The following is an 18,895-nucleotide window of genomic DNA, read 5'->3' on the forward strand; positions in this document are numbered from 1 at the left end:
TACGGTGAAGATTCAGTTTTTAACATTTCGCAAGATTTTCAGAAACCAGTATTATGAAATGTTAAAGAGCATACCATTCTAAGGGGAAATGCAAGTTTATTTAATGAAAATTGGTTTTGAAGTGACTGAGATGTCCAAAAACAATGTAAAACAAAGCGATCCTAATAAAAAGGCGTGGCTTGTCGCATTTTGTTAGGATTGCTTTGTTTGGTTATCTCAGCCATTTCAAGACCAATTTTTATCCAATTAATTTTGAATTCCTGTTCTTTCATATTTCATACAAGGTTTCTCATCATCTCACAAACACACACACACACAAAAGTTGGAAACCTGCAGCCCCATCTAAACCAAAACTGTACCATCCCTTTAATCCTCGTCTTTCAATTCAACAGTGTTTGCAGAACATCATATCATTATATCGCACCATTATAACATCATAAACCGGTATGGAAAACAGGAGACCAAATGACAAGATATTTCATCGTGTTATGCAGTATCTGAACACATTTAAACTGAAATTGGGTCACCTGGATGAATGAACACTTAATAATCAGAATTTCCCCTTCCAACATTATTCAAAAAAGTGACATAATTTTTTTGGTTGTTTTGTGTTTAACCTGTTCCGTACGAGAACCTGGTGGCATGCGTATTAAGTCTATGGGCATTTCAGAATTCAGTGTGGAATGGGTTAAGTTCCAATCAGGAGTAAAGGAGAAACAAGGTTAATATAGACCTTCCTCTTCAGAGCATGTTGCGGTTGCCGCTTGACAGGCAGAAGCTACACTGCTTCCCTCGCCAAAAGTCAAGTCTCGCGGATCAGATCCTGACGTAATGATTGAGCAGTCTCTTACAGTTTCTCTTCAAGCACACGCTATTGATGGTGAAACACCTCCTTCGTGATGGAACTCCAGAAATCTGTTGACTATACATGTAGAACTGATCAGTGGGAAATACAACATGCCTTTCCCATAGACACCTGCCCGAGTATACTTGGGACTCGTCCTCAACGGGTTTAAGACCTATGCATTGTTGTTCAGTCCATACTCCATTGGGGAGAGGGATTAGTGGAAAAAGACACATACAAATATTTTACAAGTTGGTACACTTTTGATTTTTTTTTTCTGTATTCTGCTGATGGGAATGAAAAATGCTATAATTCTAAACTGTAGTCATCTCCTCCTCGGGCAAATTTTGAATGTAGTTCTTGTGGCTATGGTTGAGAAAGCATATTATGGGCAGACTTATTACTTTGTTTTCAGTTGACAACACAAATACCTTGTACAAGCAATATTTTCCATGAGATATTATTATTTTTATTATTATTATTATCATGATTATTATCATTGTCATTGTTATTATTATTATTATCATCATCATCATCATCATCATTATTTATTTATTCATTTATTCGTTCATTCATTTATCTATCTACCGTATCTATTTATCTGTTTATTTACTTTCTTCTGATGGATTGAAACTGGGCCGTATTGAAAGTATACAGAATGGTCACTTATTCTAGAAAAGTTTTGTGACACATGACACAAGGAAAGATGATTGTGATATACTTCTAATAGTTTGAGACCAGGGTCTGGCAGTAGAGGCATTAGACATGTTTTTTTAGTGGAAATAGTGATAGGAAGATAGATAGATATATAGATAGACAGATAGATAGATAGATAGATAGATAGACAGATATATTATATCGTATATTGCTAAGTAAACAAGAGATAAGCAGAGACATAATGGAGTTACACTGTAGAGTTGTGTGTTATAGAAACAGAGTGCATGAGAGAGAATAGAAAGAAATATGACCAGATTGAAACATACAATTCTAGACTAAAAGATAGGTAGAGTGTAGTATAGGTGAGCAAAGAAATGGGAAAAGACAAACATGACTGGCATTGTGAAAGCAGTAGAGGGCAGTATTTCACTTTATTATGAGTGGACAGGCAGCCTTTTCCCAAAATCATGATTCACCTTTTCTTTACACAGTGATCCTGTCAGACAGCAGGTTACTTGAGGACGAACAGCTGTTGATTTTAATCACTAATGCTAGGACAGTAAAATCAACGGCTTGCCAATACCCAACGTAGATGGTCCCATTCCCAACTCGCCAGTTTTTCTGTCACCATACTTTATATGTGTGTGGGTATACACATCACCTTTTAGATTCGACATACGACTGTAGTGTCAGAATGTCAATGCCATCTAATAATGTTTTGCAATGGTACAGGAAACACAGTACTCTAATGGTAATAACAGAGATTAGTTTCCAGTGTAAATAGATTGTTAACAATATTTGAAGAGTTTAAATGCAAAAACAGGTAAATGCAATCTTCAAAGGTTTAACTCATCGAGGGCGAGCTGATTTTGCCATTAACACACATTTCCCAAAGACACATTTTGGGTATACGAGGGACTAGGCCATCACCGTATATGATTTATAGAGAAAATTAAAATTGTTTCATTGAAATCGCACTTGTTACACAATAAATATTTTGAAAATGTTATCATGATTATCACATATATTTTACTATTTCTTTATTTATCTGCAGAATCTAATCTCAATGACATGTATCTCTCATTGTTGAAATGAAATAATCAATTTTTGCATTAAGATCCTTCATATAATCACTTAATTTATCGCCTTAGCCCCACGTAATTTATTGCCTTAGCTCTCAAAATAAAAATCTGTGAGAACTGGTATGAGCGATTCAAATGATATATTTCAAAGAAATTAACAGCTCAAATCAAGACTGATTGATTGCCAAGCCTTACATGTATTAATGCACATTTCATTTTTAGATATTTTATAATTGATAAGGTTGTCAGATTAATGCATCATTTGTGCCAACCCTGGAGCAAATACGGTGATGAGATGAAGACGTCAGCAGCGGGAGCTTGAGGGGTCAAGTGGCCACCTGAATTCGAGATGACCGATGGAATGTTTGCGTAATCAATCAGTGTGAAGGCTGCACCCCGGCTGCAGTTTGTGCCCAAAGGCAGGCCAGGATATGAGTCAGGGTATGGGTACTTTAAGATCAGCAAAAGAAAAAAAGTGTTTAAAAAAAATGATAGTTTCTAGAGGGAAGTGACCAGTCTCTCTCACATTGCCATGCCTTGCCCTCTGGGTATGATGACTGTGTCAAAATGGACTGATGCGGGAGAAATGTCAGGCATGGATTTCATGTCATCATTTTCTACTCGACCTGGATATAATTCACATACGACAACTATCAAAGTAGCATTTGTGAAATAATACCAGTGGTACTATTCAAAATCAGTGTAAGGCCAAGTGTCAGTGGGGCTGATTGTGATATCACAGTTGCATTGTTTTAATAGCTTTCCATTCACACTGCAACCACAACAATGATAACAATAACAACAACAACAACAAACATAACATTGTGAAGATATGTGACACTTGAGAAATATTCAAAGTCTTGGCCATCATAAAGGGACATGAACAATTCCCTCAGCAGTTCACTGCCCACAAGTACAGCTGTGTTTTTTAGCCTACATTAAAGAATAGACAAGAAAACAAAATAAAACAAACACCTCTGTGGTTTGAAATGTTTTGGAGTGGTCCAGAAGATGGACAGTATGACAGATTGTCAGGGAATTGGTTTCAGTTGTGGGTAGCAGGGACTAGGAAAGATCTGTCACTTCTTATCCACAATGAAACTCCATTTGGTCTGTTTGTATACATTTTGATAGCATGTTCAGAGTTTTACTGTAGTTGGATGGCGAGATGAAAGCATCCTTTTTAGAGTTGATCTTCCCTGTAGACAAATGTTTTGTGATGTGTGTAGTGGGATTGATTAATATACTGTTGGCAATTATTTTAAAATCACCTTGCTCTTTGGGTTACTCAGTATGACCAATAATCAAGCAATCATTTTGCATTAATCAATCATAATTTATATACAAAGATTGTATACTATCAAAAATAATCCAGCATATTTGCTAGTCAGTGTACTTCATGAACATTTTCAATAGCCGTTTTCACATCAGCCCCGATGTTTCGAAATAGTGCACTATTTTCTGACTTGGGAAATTAACCTCATCACGAAATAGCGCACTATTTGATAATGTGAACACAATTAAATTAGCGCGCTAATTGTATCGCTCTGATCGAGAAAATTTCTCTAGTCCAACTCTGGAAATTTCTGAAATAGCGGGATAACATAGCAAACTAGCACGCTATTTGACAATGTGAAATCGCCTCAGGAAATTAGGGCAATGCATCCCATCATGCCTAGCGTGTGTGACCCGAAAGCATGTGCTCTACTGGTTTTAATACCCGACACTGTTTGCGCATGCTCAGCTTTCGCATTAGCTCGAAAAATATTTTGGGCTAATTCTCTTCGGGCTGATGTGAATAGGAAATGAAATAGCACGCTAATTTGCGATCGCGAAAAAATATCTCGAGCTTGGATATAATCGGGCTGATGTGAAAACGCCTATGGTGTGTAGTATCTTTAATGTGTGGAATGCATAGGCAATAACTTTTTTATGCCTCCACCCGAAGGGTGCTGGAGGCATTATGTTTACGGGTTGTCCGTCCGTCCGTACGTCCGTCCGCACGTCCTTCCGCATTTGATTATGTGATAACTTGAGTAATATTGAGTGGAATTTTACCAAACTTGGTCCAGGCGTAAAGTATGATAGGGCAATTACTTGAATAGATTTTGAGTGAAATCAGCTGAGGTCAAAGATCAAAGTTAAAGGTCAAATCATGAAATTGTATCTGTTTACGCAATAACTCAAGACTGGATGAAGCAAATTTCACCAAACTTGGTCCAAGGATGACATTTGATAGGGCAATCAATTATGTAGTTTTTGAATGAAATCGGCAAGAGGTCAAGGTCAAATGGTCAACATTTCACTAATTTTCCCCATATCTATGCAATTCCTGAAGGTATTTTCTTGAAACATAGTGTATACATGTACTACCAAATGAAGATTCTCCAGAGAGAGGTTCAGGTCATGAGGTCAAAGGTCAAAAGGTCAGGTGAAAACGTTAAAATTTCACTTTTTTCTCCATATCTCTCGAATGGTTCAAGGTATCTTCATGGAACTTGGTACATATACATGTACTGACTGGCAGGGATTATCAAGGGAATTTAGGGGTCATGGGTCACAGGTGAAGGTCAACTCCTCAAAATTTCACCATTTCCCTAGGAGAACCATGCATTATGGCGGAGGCATACCAGTCGCCATGTATGTAGTGACATTTCTAGTCATTTTGATGAGTCAGTATGTTTAGTGACATGCAACCTTACATTAAACATTTATGGTGTTTATTACTCCATTCCAGCAATAATGTCAGTCAAACCTTTGTAACATTTTATGCAGGATTTCACAACAAGTACTATACAAACTTACAGTAGCTGCAGTAACTGTGACAGCAGCTCTGTATTTCAGTAGTCGCCATGGTGTCTGCAATAACGATAGATTGCACCAATCACAAATCCTCTTTGTGAAACATGATGTGCACATTTATGTGATTGGCATGCAACAGTTGCGGTCTGTGTTTGTGGTGGGATGATGTCAACAAAAATCAAAATTCATATCCAAATCACTACAGGAAAATTAAGGAAGTGCGAGTTGTGATGACTAGAAATAATTTCCCATTTTCCTAGAAAGACGAACAGGTGCGTGTAGATGGCATCGCTGATAGGATTAACATGTATTGACTGAAGGAAGCCACTGTAATTGTGTCAGAGGTGCTACCTACCCTGCGGAGGTAAAGCTGGGGGTCAAGAGTGTGAGCTCTTGACCTCAACAACAAGGGTTCAAACACTCTGAAATTCGTGGTATTTGTGAATAAAATTGAGTGATATTCATTATTCACATTTGTTACTCTGAAACACACAAATTTCTTATACCAATTGTTAATCCAAAAATTCTAAAAAGGTTCATTAGTCTGAACATTTGCGACATTATTTTGAAGGTTTGTAATTCCAAAATGATATGAGGTTCATTATTCCAAAGGTTCGATAATGAAAAGAAGGTATACATGTATTACACGCGTAAACCTTACAAATTATGAACCTCATTTTGTTTTCAGATGAACAAAAGTGCAGAATAATGAACATTATATACTTTTGGGATTTTCAAACCTGCGGAATATCAAACCTTAGTCAAATTTCAATAACTAACTTTTGGATCAACAAATCTTGAAAATAACCAAACTTTCATTTTTAGATTAGTGAATAACAAATTGTAACCATGTAAATGTCATCACTATAATCCCTGCACAAAGTATGCTGCATCCATTACTAGTGTCATCATCATTATGTCATGGTATGACTTCTTTTCATAATGCTGAGTGTTTAGTGGTGTGGACATTTGAATGTATTTCCCCATGCTGGCATACCAGTAAAAGCAAAAAGAAAAAAAAATGTCAATGCTTTGTTGACTGTCTTTCTGCTTTTCTAAATTCCTTGTTTCTCATGTAATATTGGTTGTCGGTGAATTGAAATTTCATCCTTCAGGGTTGGAAGAATTGTGTTTCTTTTTATCACAGTACTCTACAACCAAGAGTGCCTGAATCCTATCTATATTATCTTCTGTGCTAATTTATAATAATAATAATTTTTTTGGATATAAACTCCAAATTTTATTGTCCAAGACTGGAAATTCATTTTGCCCAAGTGATCGTGGGCCCGGCAGCCACTGAGCAGCGCCAGATCGACGTTGCTCTAACCTTTTCAGCTGTTGAACGGCAAACAAGGTAGCAGCAACTCCCATCTTTTAACGTCTTTTGGTATGACGCGGCCGGGGTTTGAACCCACGACCTCCCGATTGTGAGGGCAGCCACTCTACTCACTGAGCCAACACATCGGTACAAATTTTCTGATGCTTTTGTTGCAAATTTGGGTTGTAGGACATCAAACAGTAAAGTGAAGTCATTTGATGTCCCTTTTGATAACTTTAAAAAAAAAGAAATACTAATCAATAATCAGTGTGTGTGGGGGGGGGGGATGAATCTGTAAATCAGTTAAAGTGATTGATGACTTCTGTCTCCAGGTAACTGATGCACAAGAACATTCTTGTTTCCAATGGCAACCACTTTTGGCCCATTTGGTACACTATATGCATTAAATGCCAGAGACACTTCCCGAAAATTTTATGCCGCTAAAATATCATTTTTATGGTAGTAACGAAATTGTGATGTGGTACTATGAACATTACTCCTATTAAGTTGCTGTACGTTTGTATACCTCATATGAAATGTGGTGTGAAATTTCAATTGTGCCAGAGAGCTATGATCGAACAGGAAATGTAATTGAAATAAAATTTTTTCACATATATTTACATCTAAAGCAAGGTTCCCACTTAGCCGAGTTGGAGTTCCGAGTTGTGCCGAGCTGCGCGAGCTTGAACTCGCGTGAACTCGCGTGAACTAGCGTGAAATTTGTCAGTTTTAATGAGCTGCGCATGAGTGATCTACGAGGCAACATCGACTTTACTACGATAGCGGTACGAGTGATCCGAGCGTGATACGAGTCACACCGATCTTGGGACGAGTTGTGATGACCTGTGTACGATTGAAATCGAGCTTTCATCGAGTTATAAAGAGCTTGTTATGATCCCGTTACGAGCCCATTACGAGTCCGTTATGAGTTCGCACATTCCCTGTGAAGTGTGAATAATTCCATATCAATAGGTCAGTTCAATGCACTTTGAATAAGCGAACACAAAACTCGTTGTAAGGCACAGAGCTCGATCTAAACTCGCGCTTAGCTCGAGGGCAACTCCCCCTTACACATACTGGTAGTAGGTTTGTAGTGCTCGTATTGCACTCTTCAAAACTCGAGCAGAACTCACGTATATTATACTTGAAGGTGGCGAGTTACGAAGAGTTCATCGCGAGCTTCGTCCAAGTATTGAGAGTTTGTTACGAGTAGTACGAGTATATTACGAGTTTAAAAGAGTTCAGCATGAGTTACTTCGAGTTTTGAATTTTGAACTTGTTAAAAAATTTTTGAACCACCTGCGAGTTCACGGGGAGTTTTGCAGATTGACTACGAGTTAGGCGAGTTGTCGCGAATTATCCCGAGTTACATGAAGAGCTTTACGCGAGTTAGCGCGAGTTCCCCTTTGAGAGGCAACTCGCCACAACTCGCCAAAGCTCGGCACTGTAACTCGGCTAAGTGGGAACCCTGCTTAAGAGAAAGAGAGAGAGAATGAAGATATGTGGGGGGAGGGGTGAATAGGTGATGATCACAGTGAACTGACAAGTAGATCTGTTCAGCCAAGGGAAGTGGTTGTAATTGTCCTGATACCGTTCGTGGAAAAATTCTCCTGAGCATCACCCAACACCTGATGTTCTGGCTGACATTTGGTGATCTTCAAAAAAACCACACTGAACGGAGTCTCTCACACGATGAATTGTTGTCCACGTGTCTGGACCTCCGAGGGTTCTCAGTCCTCATTTCTCCTGGCCTCACACGCCAGTCGAGTCGACATCCCTACCAAATCGTAGCTCCGATGGATTGGAGGTGAGGGTGACATTTGGAGCATCTTGAAAGGCGGCAAAGTGAATTGGACTGTGATGGTGTTTGTGGGTGAGAACTTATCGTAGCTTGACTAAAAGTTTGATCTTTGTGTCCAATCAATTTGTTAAAAAAATTACTTCTTCAGTTTGTAGTTGCAGCTGGAATGATTTATTTCTTAAATTTATCACTTCACAATGTATACCTAATGGAATACAATGTATGTATGCAAAAGTGTTCAGTCTGGACAATATGATTGATGTATCATACATAGTGAGGAAATTTTCATGGTTACCTAATTTTTCACTGACTTTGTGAAATCCAGTCTTGTAAACTTCAGCATGGAATTTATAGATTTCTTGCAAGCATTTTATTTTTAATCATTGTCATCCCAGTTTTTAATGGATACAAACCAAAAGGGGATTAGTTGCAACATCATCAATTTAGGAACAGAAATTGAAATCATATTCAATACTTAACATGTTTTCCATATTTTGTATATGCAATGATTACAATGCTTGATGATCATCAGTATATTGAAATATTTTCCAAAAATTTATAGATGTATTGGGCAATACAAAAGAAATATTAGTGCTATTAGCTTATCAGAACTCTGTTTCATAATAGGGACATTATATGTCACTTAACACAAAAATAAACTTTTATTACAATTCCTAAGATAATTGAGCTGTGAAATTATGAATTTCAAAATAGGTTATAAACCTTGATTAATGATGTGCTTTAAAGTAATTGCACTATATTTTTGTGACCTTGAAATTTTTCACTTTTTACATTCATATATTCTTCCTGACCTTTAGTATGGGATGTTCTGTGCCTTTGGTTTTAATAACCATGATAAAATGATCACTTATTACTTCCGCCAATAAAGGAAGTTGTGTTTTCATCGATGTTGGTTGGTTTGTTTGTTGTTTGCAATATCACTCAAAAAGTTGTGAATGGGTTTGAGTGAAACTTGTAGGAAACATTGATAATGACACTAGGAAGAGATGATTCAATTTTGGAAGTGATCCAGGAATTTTTATGGATTTTTGAAGGATTTTCAATTAATCTTTTTGATAGCAGATAGCGTCTATGAACTTAGGAATTCAAGCTGCGTGTATTTGAGGTTTGCACTATACGCGCTCTAAAGCACGTCCTCTGCTTGGGCGAGGCGCCACATAGCTAGAAGCTGATGACATTTAAACAAAAGGCTTCTTGTATTGAGAAACTGGACGATTTTCAGCATGAGTGTATAATGGGTGGAAATGAGCTGCTTGGTGGAGGTCTGTGCTCTACGAGTGCTTTTCTAGTTATGCATTATATCTAGATCAAGTTTGCAGATACACAGAAAGCATGTGTAGATATGAACATCCTGCTTCTCATATGGCTAGATGTTCCTGATGGAGTGATATTTAGGTGAATTTTGTCAGTATGTTTTGTGAAGGGTATGGAAGATGTTACAAGTTTCAAAGAATATACACAATGTGTTAACATCAGACATGATGTTTCTTTACCTGTGAAAAATGTCCAGTGCCCAGAAGGAATTTCCCACTGAATCTGCCTGTCCCTAGATTAGCAGCTGGGCACATGAAAAGTGTGTGTATTTGAGTAGAAGGATGATGTAACAGAAGTGGATGTAAGCAGATTATAACTCTGAATTGCATTTATGGCATGTACCAATACTTCTCTTCTGATTTCACTGAATAGACAAGATCGTAAACAATAAACATTTTGTTTACCAGAGTCTGACAATATGGTTCTAAAGTGACGAGTAAAAAGAGTTGTCGTCATAAAGTTAGCATTATAGCATATTACATATGTAGATAAAGCCTTGCGATTTTTTAGATTTAAGTGTCGCAAGTCACCTATTAAACTTTGATAAAGTCAACCCTTTATATAAAATCATTGTTCAGTGTAATACTTTTTTTTGTTAAATATGTGTTCATTGCCTTTGTGTTTTAGGCCAGTGAACGCCCTTTAGCAGACAAAGGTTTGAAGCAAACAATTGAGTAGTCTGTGCAGGTGGTTTTTGCTCATGCGAAGAGCTTAATGACTGTTGTCACCTTTTTCACCTGTTTCTTCACCCTGCTGGTTGGGATAGCCTGGTTTTTCTGCTAGCACAGCATAGGGAAAACAAAGCAACAACAACAGCAACAGCCAGAATCCGTTGATGGGTTCAGTTACCGCAGGCTGCTGGTAAGTGTCACCACTGGGTCCCACTCCCACGTATGTGAATGCAGGAAAGATGAAGAAAAGTGTGTCACACGTCTCTTAATTAGAGGCCTTGACTCTTTTTGTCCCCAAAGGGTGGACTGTCCCAGGTATGGGGGAGACTTAAAGACAGAACAAAGGGATTTTAGTGGTGGAGTAACATTAAAACGACCACGCAAAAAGGTCTCAACCATTCACGGCAAACAGGTCACATCTGCTGCAGGGACTGGGTCGCTCAGATTAGCATCTATCTACGTCAGTTCTCACATCAAAGCTATCCAGAGGGACGTTGTAGTAAATGGATTTTGACGAGGAGACAGCAGAGTTTGTCTAAAATTAGGACTTGTACAGGGGTGGAGTTTTTTTGCTCAAACAAGAAATCGCATTAGGATCAACTCGTAGAATTTCTTTTAAATCATTAAAATGTGATTGCTGCTAAAATATAGCATTATAAGAGACATATGGGAAATCATTCTGGACTCTTGTCAAAATGTCACTGTCTACATCTCAGCCATTCCATGTAACTAGACACCAGGACCTTAAAATTTCAAGTTCAAGCAATTAAGAAAGAGCATTCATATTTGGGTAGGTATATGATCAAAGGGTGTAAATCTAATTTTTTACTGCTTTTCACTTCCTAACAGCCGAGTTACACCTCCCAGAACAAAGATCACATTTGCTACAAAAATGATGCCTCTTTGGTACTTTTTTTGATTTCACTATTTAAGGCATGTTCTATTATTTATAGATTCATAATTTTTTGATGCAAGGTCTTATTGTATACCCATTTTACCATATCAAGTTGTTTTTTTCATTTATATGTAATGGGTTTGGCAATATTTTCGATTGAAAACACCCTCGAAATGTGTCACGCGAGTCACAAAAATAAGTCTAAATTTTAGATTGCTTAAAAAGTAGTAGACTATATGAATTCTAGCTGATGAATAATGAGGATCTAAGAGTCCTCAGTCATACCAGAAAATAAGGTTTCCATTTGTAAACCCCTTCATTGTAAAAAACACCAGAACATTTGTGTCACGCGAGTCACGCAAGGATTTCTTAGGGTCGTCACGCGAGTCACAGTTTACAAGTTTGAGAAAATTAAAGACCAGAATGACTGAGATTTTAAAAAATGAATTCTGCCCTGCAACTAAATCATGTAATATGTTTAATTTTCCCAGTAAAAGTAAGTTTTTTATGTTAATTGGTAAATAAGTAGTGTTATAATGAGTAATGAAAAGCTAATTGGATTGTCAGCTTTCGTCTGGTTGGTCAGTAGAAAAACTGGTAGGAGGTGGGTGGCCTCCTCATCAACAAAAAAGTAAAATGCATCAGGAACTCTTCATGAAAATTACATCTACTTGTACTGTATGTCAGCTCCACTTCTGTGAAGTTCTTAAAACATTGCTTCATAAAGTGGCAACAATCAGCAAGTTACATTGTATGAAGATGACAAGAAAATTGCTTCAAATCTTCCCTCAGATTTTGCTGTACTCCAAATTGGCTTCGCTGAGAATCATTCATGCTCCAGTTAAGATAAAGTCCAATCTGCCATTTGGAATCAGGTGCAAATAGCTCTCTACATATACATCAATCATGTGACCCCAGGAGAAAATTATTATAAGTCATCATCAATGATGAGGCCTACAGTATTATGTTGTAGACTGTAGATTTTTTGGATGAACTTCTTTAAGTGGTCAGCAGTGAAGTGCGTTAGTCAAAATATGGTTATATGGTCCTGCAAGTCAATTCAAAATAGATTTGTTATCAGTGCCCTACCTATGCTGAATGGAGAAACACAACATTGACCTACAATGTAGTGTGGTATTTCAGCACTACAAGTCAAGGGAAAGATCCAGTTGAGTGGAGCAAGCCTGAAGCGACAGAGCTGCGGCTATGTGAAAAATCAAATCTTGTGCTCTATCTCCACTGCTGAGGAATTTTGTCTTGCTGTAATTCTTTAAACTCTTCCTACAACTTTCATCACAATCGAAGGGAAGTTGAAGATCGTTCTGAGGGTTTGTACCTGCCTGTTATCTTTGGAATATAGCTGCACCACATAACTTAATCATCCCTTCGATATATCACCTTCAAAAAGTGAATATCTTGTCGCAAAAAGGTTCACTTCTCAGAGAAGCAGTGGTGATCTATCCAATAATGGCCATAATGATGGAGGAAATGAGGATACCATTGGGCCTGCAATTGGCTGATGGTGGCAGCTGCCTTCAGCAGAAAGCATCCCGCTGCATCTCTGGCACAAGCCTCCTAAGTGGTCAGAAGTGACATTTACTTTAAGTCACCTAGAGAAAAGGGGAATACATTCCACTGGCTGTATAAAAGAGCCATGGCAGCCTGAATCTGACATCTAATGCAAATTATGGCAGCCATATCTTGTCAACAATAGGAGACTTTAAATGAATGAAAAGATTGAGTCTTAAAAATAAAAATAAAATGGCCCCAACAAACTAGGCATGAAAACTGTCTCCACGAAGCAGTGACAAACTTTCTCAAACTACAGAAGACACTTTGGCAAAGAAAACTTAATAAAGTATATACTGTATCATGTAGTTTGCTATGATTAAATAAGCAAAACATGGTGATCATTCTTCACATCAGACTCAGTAATGGTAGATAAAGAAAAAGAGTATCAGTATGTGTGAACATTATCTATTATAAGAAGTGAGGATTCTTTGTGCATCAAAATAACTTTGTTTCAAAAGGAGCTTAAATGGATTCATATAAATCCATAAGCAAATATGCAAGCTAACCTAAAGAAAGTTTATTTGAATAGAACACTAGTTGATACAATTATAGTAAATAAGAGAGAAAAAGAAAATTCATTGAAAAAGAATGATTTCCCAGAACTCTTGATTTGACAAGGGAAAAAAAAAGAGGTTCACGTTAATTTTTTGCTGGATGTTTTATGCATTAAATGTGCTATGAGCTCCCATGATTCCATCAGAGATTGGAGTTAGATGATTTCTTTGTTTTAATAAAGATATGTGTGATGAAACTAATCATAAATAACATGTTAGGTTAAACATTTGGCTCATTTTACTCTAATAAAACTATTACATTAGGCTCAACTTTTGGTCCTGAATGATACTCGTCACGCGAGTCACACCCATGTGTCACGCGAGTCACATTTTTTATATGCCATCTGAGTTCCAAGGAAAAGTCAAGGCCTGATAAAATTTTTACTATTTATCGCTTAATGTCTCAAAATTGAATGCAGAAAATTCTGTGTACATAGGACAAGTACTTTCTTACGAAAATTCATTTACGTACAGTAAGGTCAGAAATCTTCAATAGTGTCGCGTCACGCGAGTCACAACAAAAAAAGTCAAGTATCTCTTACTAGAATGACTTCACATCAAAAATTTCTATGAACCAATGTGAAGGGTCCATACCTTGATTGAAATATATAAACTAAACAGGTCTGCAAAATAGATTTTTCAAGTATTAAACCATAACAAGTCAAAATTTTGTATAAATGTCACGCGAGTCACAATGGAATGGCTGATCTGATCTTGCCACGAAAGTAGTTATTTTGGTCATTTGTAAAGTCATCACTTCTGAAGATCCTTGATTTTGTTATTTGTTCATATCAACATAGAAGCATGAAGAAGGATAATGTTTGAGCAGTGTAAACATATTGTGTTCTACCTTTTAAGCTTTTAACTGTATACCAGAAGAAAACAGCAAATAGAATCAACAAAGTTATCATTCCAGATTTGCCACTGTCATATGAAATTGATGCATCATAGTAGAAATAATGTCATTATAGAAATTATGATTAAAGTTCCCCCGCCCCATCTGCCATCCCTTGGTCCATGGTCCTGTATCCAATGATGTTAAAAATAGAATTCCTGTGTCCCAATTCATACCATATTTCTTTTTACTCTGTCAAGGAGACAGCATGTCACTCAATATAAATTTGCCTGAACTGGAAATCTATTTAGACTCCTAAATTGTCCTCAAATAGCTGGGGAAGAGACAAAGGAATATCAAGGTGGATTCGTGAAATCAAATGTTATGGTTTTTATGTATCATGAGACTAACATTTTGACATTTTGTGGCAAAAAAAAATTCTATGGAAGATATTCCCGTTCTTTGTTGAATTCATCTAAGCGTATTGAAATGAAATGAAGTGAAGTGAAGTGAAATGAAATGAAATGAATATTGGGGAAAAGATAGATCTCATGTATATTTATTGCAGCTGTCTTGAAATGAAGACTATCAATATGCTTCATCGTTATTCTCATCTTAGATAATTTATCTTTATACACCTGTACATAGCCAGTTTCCCTGGTTTTCATTTGGTATGATACTATGGGAATACTGGGTAGTATATATACTAGACTATCATTCTGTGGTACAACATATGACCTGCATGGCACATAGGTAAGTGAGCCGCCCAGTCCAGCCATTGAACCTATTCAGCGGTTTGTGCAGATGTCTTGATTTTATTCCTCTTTAAATACACACTTCACCCTTATCATATTTTCTTTATCATTCCAAGGTATGTTATTCTGTTGCATATTTTCTATTTAAACTTCAGTCATATTAAGGTCACCTCTAGCACACCATTGCCACCTTTGAGCCCTATCAAACTTTTACTCCATTTCTTTTTTAATCTCTGGAAAAAATAACTTTGATGTATATTTTTTTTTTACAGTGATGCCTTGTTTTATGATTTCAAAGTAGGTAAAGGCAAATGGTGGGAGTAAAGAAATCCTACTCGGTTTTATAGTGAGCTTAGCGTAGAAGTGAGTGTACAAACTGGGTCAAATCTTAGGGGACCACATTAAGATTTGAATTATCTCTAAATTGTCAGTTTCTGTCTGTCAGGTGCAGGCAGGCAAGCCCACTGAGCCTAAAATTATACGACGTATGTACGTCAATCGGTCCGGGTCCAGTCATAGCGGTGCCAAATGTGAATCAGTAATTCAAGCAGAATGGGAGTCATTGTCAATTATCGGTCCTAAGTCGCCCTCATTAGGAAGGCGAGATCGTTATCGGCCCATCCTACGTCATATGTGCGCATTCCTCGACTCTGACTGCGTTGGGTAGGCTCATTTCAGGTGTTTCAGACGATTGCAGACTTGGAGAGGAAAACAGAAAGCAGAGTTAAAACTCCGTGGTGAATTCCATAAGGTGTTGATTAGCAGGTGTCATGATTTTCACATAATTTGCAATGTGTGCAAATACTACTACATACTAATGGCTGATCCAATCTGACTTCAGTCCAACTGGAAGCAGTCCAGATATCCCATGATGAATATCCTCCCCAATTCTTGCCATTTTGATACAATAGCCTATCATCGAACGTGTCTCGCTGGTCACTTTGACCATCAAAGCCTGCTGGACATCCTGCATCCTGATGTGCGGTCACTATCTCTGGCCAGAAACTTGATATCAAAGGTTCCAGTGCTGAGAGCAGAGACTACCTTATGGTCAAATCCACATACTCACAGTATCTCAAGGAGAATGTCAACAAAGAGCCTAGTGCTTTACAACCTTTTGAAAGTGAAGTTGGGTTTGGGGTGTTGGAGATATCTTGTCAATTTCTCTTAACCCTTTATGTGCCCATTCACTAGTCTTAATACTTGCCAAATGTTTTCATCAGCACTTAGTGACCTAGCCCATCCAAACTGTACTTACATGTGTAGTTGTAGATTAGTATGCTCAGTGAGGTGTATTGAGAAATGTCTCATGTTCCGACAGGAAGGGCATGGCAATGCAAAGGGGATTAGGGAATTGGGTAATCTCTGTCAATGGACAATTTGTTTTCAAGACATTTCATATGCCAATCAGCGAAGAAAGCTGTTTGGTATTAAACACAGCAAGGATTGAAAAGTGACCAAAAAGAGGCTCACTCATCAAATACATAAAGAAGATTGTATTCATACTTTTGACATTCAAGCTTTTTCAAGACATTCAAGCTTTTTCAAGACATAATAGATTATCAGTCAGTAAATCAGAACACTGCCTTGTCATGAGGCTAAGGCAGCATTTGTGCCACAAATACTCCATTGACATCAGCGGGATACATGGGGGAAAATATCTAAAGTTGGCATGTGACATTTGTGTATCCCATTTTAGATATTTCTGAACAAGACTGCCCAAACAGCTGACTGCCAAACTTGTCTTTGATAAGTGAGCAAACTGTGTAATCTATAGTAGTGTGATTTGCTAACAAGTTACCTACTACTAGAGGTGGGCTATAGAGGGTCAATTTTAGGTCATATTTTCAGAACATACTCATCACACCTTAGTTTGATGACTTTTTGCCTACTGACACCATTTTTGAAAAAAAGAACGAAAAAAATGCAAAATCCGGGGTGCCCCAGCCGAAATCGTAAAAAATCCAAGATGGCTGCCGTTTCGGCTTTAAAAAAACATTTTTGGCCATAACTCGGCTATTTTTTTGGTCAATTGTGATGGTTTTGGTGTCTAACCCCATGTTTTAGGGGTCAAGGAAATGGATTATCATGATAATTTTAGTGGAAAACCTAAGCTTCTACATGAAATTAACCTTTTCCCCATATTTAGGGTTGAATTTCCTTCTCCTTTACCCCTACCCCAACCGCCATTTTTTTGCCTTTTTTTTCCACATTTTTTTCAAGTCATGTTAACTACCATACTTTTGATAACAAGTTCTAGCAATCTGGTTTTTTTTTCTATCGACAATACAGCAACATATACGGTATACATGTATGTGTCATGCCAAAACTGGTATGTGGCTGGTGCATTCAGAATGCACGGTAACTATGGAACCAGTATTGTACTGTATCTGCTTGATAGTGTCCATTGACATTTTGGTCCTAAGACCTTTAACAATATAAATAAATAAACATAATGATAAATAATAACAAATAACTTACATTATACATGGTTTACATATAAGATGTGTCATGCACATATCGGTATAGTGTGGCTTGTGCATTCAGGATGTATGGTACATTGTAACAGAAGCCAGTGCTTATACTGTATCTGCTTTGTAGTGCTGATCAACATTTGGTATTCAGACCTGTAGTGCATGACACATATGTAAACCATGTATAATGTAAGTTATTTGTATATTTCTTGCTGTATTGTTGCAAGAAAACACCACATTGATAGCTAGAACTTGTTATTAAAATTATGGTAGTTAATATGACTTGAAAAAAATACGGAAAAAAGTGCAAAAAATAGCGGTTGGGGTAGGGGTAAAGGAGAAGGAATATTTATTATTATATCTATTTATTTATATTGTTAAAGGTCTTAGGACCAAAATGTTAATGGACACTATCAAGCAGATACAACTTACAATACTGGTTCCACAGTTACCATGCATTATGAATGCACCAGCCACATACCAGTATTGGCATGACACATACATGTATACCATAAGTTATTTTGTATATTTCTTGCTGTATTGTCGGTAGTAAAAAAAAAAACAGATTGCTAGAACTTGTTATTTAGAGTATGGTAGTTAACATGACTTGAAAAAAATACAGAAAAAAGTGCAAAAAATGGCGGTTGGGGTAGGGGTAAAGGAAAAGGAAATTTAACCCTAAATATGGGGAAAAGGTTAGTTTCATGTAGAAGCTTAGGTTTTACACTAAAATTATCATGATAATCCATTTCCTTGACCCCTAAAACATGGGGTAAGACACCAAAATCATCACAATAGACCAAAAAATAGCCGAGTTATGGCTAAAAATGTCTTTTTAAAGCCGAAATGGCGGCCATCTTGGATTTTTAACGATTTCGGCCGGGGCACCCCGGATTTTGCATTTTTTTCGTTCTTTTTTTCAAAAATGGTGTCAGTAGGCAAAAAGTCATCAAACTAAGGTGTGATGAGCATGTTCTGAAAATGTCACCCTCTATAGCCCACCTCTACTACTACTGATCCTTTTTGAGAGATCTGAAGTTTTTCTGTCAAATGTGACATCTCAGAAATTGAAGCAGAGTACCTGTATATTTCATTGCTTCTGTGGTTTAAAGCAAAAATCTGTATTTGACCATTCCATCAAATGACTGCTACATGTCATCCTGATGGTTTGAAAGTCAGGCGAGTGTGACAATGTAATGGCTTTGATTTTTACTTTTACACTTTTGTTGGAATTAGAGGTTTATCTTCATTTTGTTAGGAAAGACAATCAAGATTTTAGTTCAGTTAGCAATTTGGTGAG

The 18,895-nt window shown here is 37.2% G+C and overlaps 1 protein-coding gene across 1 annotated transcript in view; it reads left to right on the forward strand.

Annotated features, from left to right (window-relative positions):
• The window catches only part of LOC139716897 (uncharacterized), a 92,505-nt gene that overhangs the window by 33,605 nt on the left and 40,005 nt on the right, over nt 1–18,895 (forward strand). The gene's annotated exons all lie outside the window — the stretch shown is intronic.

This window comes from Diadema antillarum, unplaced genomic scaffold, assembly GCF_040938485.1.
Source record: "Diadema antillarum isolate AM-2024a unplaced genomic scaffold, OU_Dant_1.0 scf00000071, whole genome shotgun sequence".
Taxonomy (NCBI): domain Eukaryota; kingdom Metazoa; phylum Echinodermata; class Echinoidea; order Diadematoida; family Diadematidae; genus Diadema; species Diadema antillarum.